The sequence below is a fragment of the Talpa occidentalis genome, unplaced genomic scaffold, assembly GCF_014898055.3.
Source record: "Talpa occidentalis isolate TD23 unplaced genomic scaffold, MPIMG_talOcc4v2.1 talOcc4.7, whole genome shotgun sequence".
In the NCBI taxonomy this organism is placed as follows: Eukaryota; Metazoa; Chordata; class Mammalia; order Eulipotyphla; family Talpidae; genus Talpa; species Talpa occidentalis.
Window position 1 is genome coordinate 103835033 of NW_023605083.1, and position 7331 is coordinate 103842363.

Consider the following 7331-nt stretch of genomic DNA (forward strand, 5'->3'; position numbering starts at 1 on the left):
GCTCAAGCTGTCAGTTACCACCTTGGACAAGCACTGGCCAGTAGTTATAAGACCTGTCTGCTGGCCTTGGCACCTCTAATAGCCAGGGTGTGGGCTGACTCATCCTCCAGCCCTGGCTCCTTGCTTGGTTTCCACCAGTACAGTTGGTAATGACTACAGGGTTGGGGTTACTTGGTGAATTTTCTGCCCTCCTGGACTTCCTGAGGCCAGACCCCAGTACCGCCCACCTGGGCTCTGGTGCTCGCCTTGTGTATAGTAGATGCTCATCTAGCAATTGTGGCTGGGTTGTCACTGAGCAGCCTGCCTGTCCTGCCATCTGAATAGAGGAGAGCTGGCCTTTGGAGAGCAACCTCCTGGGGCACATAGATGGCCCTTGGGAAGCGGGTTTTCCAGGAATGGGGAACTCCCCCAACCCTCAAGCAGGGAGGGCCTCCGGGTGGGGAGCTGACAGTCCTCTCCTGGGAGACACTGGCTTTTGCGGCAGGGGCAATGTGGTGGAGAGCTGAATTTTCTCAGAAGCCTGCTCTGGGCAGGCTCCTGGATACACTGTTCTCCACCTCCCCCCACCCCAGGGTTCAGGGTTATGGGGTCCCCAGATGAGAATGCACTGGAGAAGGCAATGGCATGCTTCAGATGACCTGGCAGGGCTGGGGGCGCAGGGGGCCACCTACTCCTGTTGGGCTGACAAGCTTTGCATCACAAACATACAACCCCAACCACACTTGCAGTCATGGCCCACAGTGGGGCCAGGCCATGGGCTGGCATGGTGCCGTGGAGGGGACACGTGGTCAGTGATCACCACTGTGTCCTGGAGGGGCTGGGGGTGGATGGAGAGGCTGTGGGCAATTGCACCACTTGTCATTCCCTCCCCCAGGGCTGGGCAGGATGGCTTGGAATGAGAAGAGGTCTCTACTGGGGCGGTCTCTTTTCTCGTACCTTTTTTACCACTTTTAGTGGTAAAACCAAGAGGTTGGAGGCCCCTCATGAACACACCTGCATCTGTGAGAGGTTTGTATGGAGAAGTGGGTAGAAACTCCCTTTATATTTCATGGAGTCCGAGCATAATATCACCCATGTCTATAGAATTTGAAAAAGAGGCTTCCTTTGGGTACTGAGTTCAGGAACTGGCACCTTCTGGGAAGGCAGGTAAGGAGGTGCAGGGTCTGAATAATGTTGGCTTTGTGCACAAGCCTGGTGCTCTTTGTGGTACTGGGGCCAACCCGAGCCTCACAGTTCAGTGGGGAGAAGGACAGCAGGGACTCAAAAAATAGTATTTTGTTGACCGTCATGTTCTTACCATGTTGATGAGAAAAAAGCCACATCTTGCTATTGAGCAACATGACTGTAGATCTGTTTCCAGTGTTCTGAAGATGGAAGCAGTAAGGGTCTGCGTCCTGCAGCAGCTCAGCCCTAGGCGGGCAGGCAGGGACCAAGGTCTGGCCCCTGGGGCTGCCTCTCTGCCTTGCCTGGTAGTGCTGGGTCACTGCACAACCCACACAGCCAGGCAGGCCTCTGTGCAAGGAGCATGTGTGCTGCCAGAGATGACCATTCCTAGTCTCTCTGCTGCTTGCCCCACCTGGGTCTCAGATCTGCACAGCATGTGAAATGCACAGCACTTGCTCAAAAAGAATTGTTCCCGGCAGTGACAGTGCATACAGAGAGTGGCCCCCAAAGCCTGCCCAGGTGTATAACAAACAGGTGATGCCCCCCAGGTTTGCTCAGGTGCACAATCCAGGACAACACCACACTGGAACCACTCAAGGGTGCATTTCTCTGAGTGTAGCCTTGTTATTAAGTGAAGCATATCTGGATATCAAGAAAGGAGGTGGGTGATGGGGGCACCCCCCCATGGGAACTACCCTTGCCTGGAATGGATATCTTTAAGTTACTGTCTGTGTCTAAAATTGGCAGTATTTTGGAGGAAGTTGCCTGTAGGTCCCTCCAAGTTTAATGTGCCTATAAGTTTGTAAGACAGAACCCCTGTATTGGTACTTTGCATCTTGTAGCTGACAAGGGATGTTGAGAAGGACATGGGAGATTCAGAGTGTTCCCAGGTTGACAGGAAAGCAGGTGCAGGAGCCGCCAAGTCCCTCAAGCATGGTGAGTGCTGTGGGCCTGGACTCAGGGTAGCTGTTTAGCTAAGCCCAGGTCCTGCCCACAGTCGGGCACCATGAACTGAGGTTAACACGAGGTTTGGTCAATGCTGGTGGGAACCCAGCTCTGTGACCTTGGACATATCATCTGTCTCCCTGAAACTCATTTCTCCTGTCTGTAAGGTGGGCAGGAGGATTAAAACTGACAATGTCCCCTAGTGGTTGGCAGCTCACATGGTGTATCACATCAGATACATGCCCTCAGAAGGATCTTTGGGGTCCGGAGATGGCAGAGGTGGGTGGGAGCTTACTTCCACCAAGGGTTGTGCTGCATATTAAGATAGAGCCTGCTGGTTCTCCAGAAACACATGAAAAGGCCAATCTAAGCGTTGCGGCTTAGATTGTTCTGGCGAATTTTCAAGTTGACAGTTACATTCTCTTTGGCCACCAGATGGTGCCCTGCAACCACACTATCTGGCACAGGCATTTTTAGGGGCTCCTAAGCAGAGACACACATTTAAAAAAAAAAAAATCTTTTCACCTAGATGATCTCCTTTTTCTTCACTGAGCAAGCAGTTTGCCCTAAATACTCTAGATAAGGTTTTATCAAGAAGGCCAACCTGGTGATGAACCACTTGGTCTGGGTTCACCTCCCAGTTTTGCTGCCTCTGTGATCTCAGGCAAGTTGCTTAACCTATTTCCTTTTCTGAAAATGGTTAAAATGGTACCCACCTAACAGGGCCCATATGGGGATTAAATGATGACTTTAATGTTCTTGGGGTTGTGTGTGTGTGTGTGTGTATTTCTGTAAAATCCTGGTGAATAAAATCATAATCGCAACACCAATAACAGCGTAGTCAAGAGCTGGCCCACTCTTCTCAAGAGGATAAAATTCAACATTGAAAAGTTGAAATGCATTTATAAGAATCTTACTTGCAATAGATTGAGTATATTTAAATATTTTGAATTTTAGAATTCCTGATGTATTACAGAAACAATTTTTATCATTCATTGCTGCAATTCTTTCTGGAAAGCAGATATTTCCAGCAAAAAAGAGAGTGAAAGATAATTTTACCCAATGCGACTTGCTGAAATATGCATGTTGGTAGCTGTGTGTCTGTGTGTGTCCCCAGGAGTGGGATGCTGCCCCTCTTGTGCTTCTGGTGTGCACTTGACTCCCTCCCTGTCATTCCAGAGTTCACCTTCAGGAACAATTATAACCATTTTCCCTCAACTTCAGAAAGAGACCAGTGTCAACCGGCAAGACAAGCAGCTCAAGAGTCAAAGGGCACCTTTGGGCCCCTCTCCCTAGGAGTACAGCCCCCTAGACGTCTGGCTTCTAACTTTGTCACCATATGGTCAAAAATTGCTGAACACAATGGCCTCAGGCAGGAATCAGGCTGATGACATCTGAACTGGGATTAGTATGTATGAGAAGTTTGGGTTTGTACCCTCTAAAACTGAATTGCAGAATGTGTAACTGCAGAAAGTACAGTGAAGAAAAAAAAATCTTCTACAATCTTAGTCCTTCAAGGTTAAGCCACTATTGCTATTTTGATATTTGGGGCAAAGAGATAGATATTCATGTGTATGGAATGTCTTTGCAGAATTATAATCACAGGATTTGGGCCTTGCTTTTCCAATTAAGTCATGAGGCTTTACCTTGCTATGAAATACTTGTCAAAACTTTATGTTATGGTTGTGTATTTCCTTACACCAGGATTTGTCATTCGTCTCCTGATTTTTTGCCTCTTAGAGGAAACATTTCCTTGTAGTATTTTTCTTAGGTTCTTCTTTGGGAAAGCTTAAGGGAAACAGTTTTAATGGGTTGTACTAACTTTTTGCTCAAGGTCAAAGCGGCCCTGCTCTGCTGACTGCAGTGTGACCTTGAAGATCATGCTGCCTTTTGGGGAGTAATAAATACTTAAATTATCTTTCAGAAGATAAAAGAGGGCTTTCAGTTTTGGAAGTCCTGTGGTTCTTACTCTATTACATGTTACTGTTAACACTTCTGGAAAGGCACCCCAGCCTCTTAACTCCTTGCATGCTACCAGGGAAGTCTACCCCAAACTCCAATGCCTGCAAGGGCTAGTGGGGGCTCAGCGTGCCAGCACCCTGATGTGACATTTTGGGACATGCTTAGGGTGACCTACTCTCGCCTACACAAACAAATAAGATCTAAAACTGTAAGTCATTTTAGAACTCTGTCTACGAAACTCAAATGTGGCCAAATGGTGACTGGGTGTGACCTCTAGAAACTCCCTATGAGGTTCACAGAAGGGCAAAGGGCAGATCTTAATGGCATGGGGTGGTGGAAGGGGGGTACATGGCCATTATGGGGGGGTACATCTGGCTTCTCAGGGATCCTCAGCTTCTGCCTATGGCTGCGATACGTGCCACCAATCGTTTCATACCTGTGAAAGCACCAAGTGCTGAATGCTGTGCTGCCTCCACCTCACCCCATCAGTTTTAGGGACTGCACTGTGCTAACATTTCCTCTGGCATTTGGGGTGACAGCAGATGCAGATATCTGGTGGCACTGCTTGGGGGTTTTCCTTTCTGTTTCCTGTTTCTGGCCTCAGCTACCCCCAGCCACCGACCTCACATTTCACGTGGGGGTGGGCAGGAGCTGGCAAGGCTATCCCGCATGCCAGTGGATGAGGGCTGCACCATACTGTGCCCGGCAGACTCTCCGGGGCATCCGAGATGACCCTGGGGTTTTCAAGTGAGAAGTGTCTGTCTGCATAAAGTCTTGACTTCTCTTTTGAGTTAATGCAGCCTTGGCAGCAACTCCTTGCTGCCCCCTGTCCCCCCCAGCCCCCCGCCCATCACCCATGACTTTATTTTTTTCCCTTTTATTTTTTTTTGAAAACAATACCACCCTTCTTGAAATCCAAGAAAGTCTGTCCTGCCTGGAGAAGGGGATGGATATTGGGGTGGAGGAGGGGAAAGTGGGGACAGGAAGTGGGTGAGAGTAACACAGGGAGCATTTGGAAAGGGTCCAAATCAGACCACTTCCAGAGCCCTGTGCTCAGCCGGAAGACTGCCCTGCAGGAGAATTTGGGACAGACATGACGCTCAGCTCATCTTTTAAGAACACGGTCTCTTTAGTTTGCCTTTTATTTTTTTTTAAAGATTTATTTATTTATTTATTTATTTATGCATACAAGAACTGAGGTACAGGCCAGAGGTGTGGGGGCGTGAGAGGATTCACCAGAGACAGAGTGGGGAACAGAACAAGCAGATCTACTGAAACACACTGCTGAGGGGAGCAGCCGGTGAGACAGGAGAGGTCTGCTACTCCATGTAGGTAGCTTGTGCTCAGAGGCTGCGGATAGCTTCAAAGTGCTGTGCTTAATCCCTGGCACCACCAGGGAGGCCCTTTTAAACTTCACTTTCTTTTCAAGGATTGCCAATGCAAAGCCTGCAGGCTACAAGCAGTTAATGCAAATGAACAAAGCAGGTGTCCTCAAAGGGGACAGGTGGGGATTGTGGTCAACTTGAGAGCAGTGTCCAATTTGGGGGTCCCAACACCCCTAGTTGATGGTTAGGGGGTGAGTGCAGGTATATAATAACCAAATCCTCTCATTTTCCAAGAGAAACTGGAAATTCAGGTTTTTTGCGTGAAAGCTGCTGGTTTTGAAAGGTAGTAATGACTTTGGCTTTTTCCAAAAAAGTTTAAGACCAAGAGAACTGGCCTGGGAGCTCTGAGCAGCTGTCTGTGCCCTGCAGCCTCCAGTGGGGCCATGTCAGAGGAGACTGACCTGTTTTTCAATGACACTCTTGTACACATGGCAGATGTAATTAATCTTGAGAAATTGCAACAGGGACTGTGTCATAAAGTTGACTGCTTACTGAAGTCTTGCTTCTTCCACATGTAAATGAACAGCAACTCTGGTGAGGCCAGGAGTGACAGAGAAGTGCGTTTCCCAGAATGTTAATAAAAAACAGCAAAGTCACAGGCATTTCTGAAAGATCTTTAAAACACAGTATGTCTGAGGATTTCCCCTTTAATAAGGTCACCGTCACCTGCATTATTATGGTTCAGGGGAAAGTTTAGGGGCTCTGACAGGGAGCCTGGGGTGACATCACAGCCTCCCAACACTTGGGGGACATGCATGCTGAGTCCCAGGCTTAGTGAGGTTTGGGAGCACAGGGGAAGGGGACAACTTAGGACACTGGTGCATTACTTACTGGTTTTAATCTTAGGGCACCCAGGAAGAGGTGCTACACTGCCCCCTCTCCAACACTGTTGTCTGACCAACAATGGGAAACAGAGTTCCAGACCCACCCCATGGCTTCTGCATTTGCCTCAACTATGGGGTGGAGGAGGGCTGAAGGGAGAACCACACCTCCAGATAAAATGTTTCTTTCCTAATTGAGATGAGGGCTTTGGGGTCATTCAGACTGATCTAATAACCCTCCTCTGAAGCCATATCCTATGTCAGAAAGGCGATTTCCTGAAATCGAATACCTTAAAAATGTGAGCAAAGTAGAATAGCCGCAGGGGGTGTCAATCACCCCCTCTCTTCCTCTGGGCTGGCCATGTGCCAACTGAAAATGCCTGCATTTCCGCCCCCTCCCCAAGAGGGGAAACTTCCTCCAGGGTGAGGGGCTGCTGAGGCTGCGGCCTGCCGGCTTTTCCCATCTGGTGTGGGAGTGAATTTTTAGTGTGACACACTGAGAGGCCACTAAGATGTCAAATAAATCTTTGCAGCATTTCCTGGGGACCAGGGAATAAATTCATTACAAGAAATGTTTAACATTTTAAAAAGAGCAATAGCTAAGTCGCAATCACTTAAAAAACCAGTATTTTATCTAATCAAGAAACACCATCACTTTAGACACCACCAAGAGAGAAAGAGGAAACTGTCACATTAACGCGGCAGGACGCTTCTCCTTGGAGATGATGACACCTCGGAAGGGGAGACCGGCTTCTAAGAACCAAGAAAGCGGCTCTGGCAACTGTCTTCTGCCAGACAGCCACCAGGGGGCGCGAGAGCCCGCTTCTGCTCTTGGCCTTTCTGCACTGGCGCTAAATTGTGCCTCCAAGCGCAGAATAAATCCTTCCATTGACGAAGGAAATGCTTGCATAGCCACCCTACCCCCATCACGCTCCCCAGAAACCCGGGGTCAAAAGAAAAACTCATTTCTTTCCCCAGACTTGCAGCAGAACCTGGGCTTCCAGCGGATTCTCCTTGTTCCGCCCACTGTCTAGCCCAGTATCTAAGGATTCAT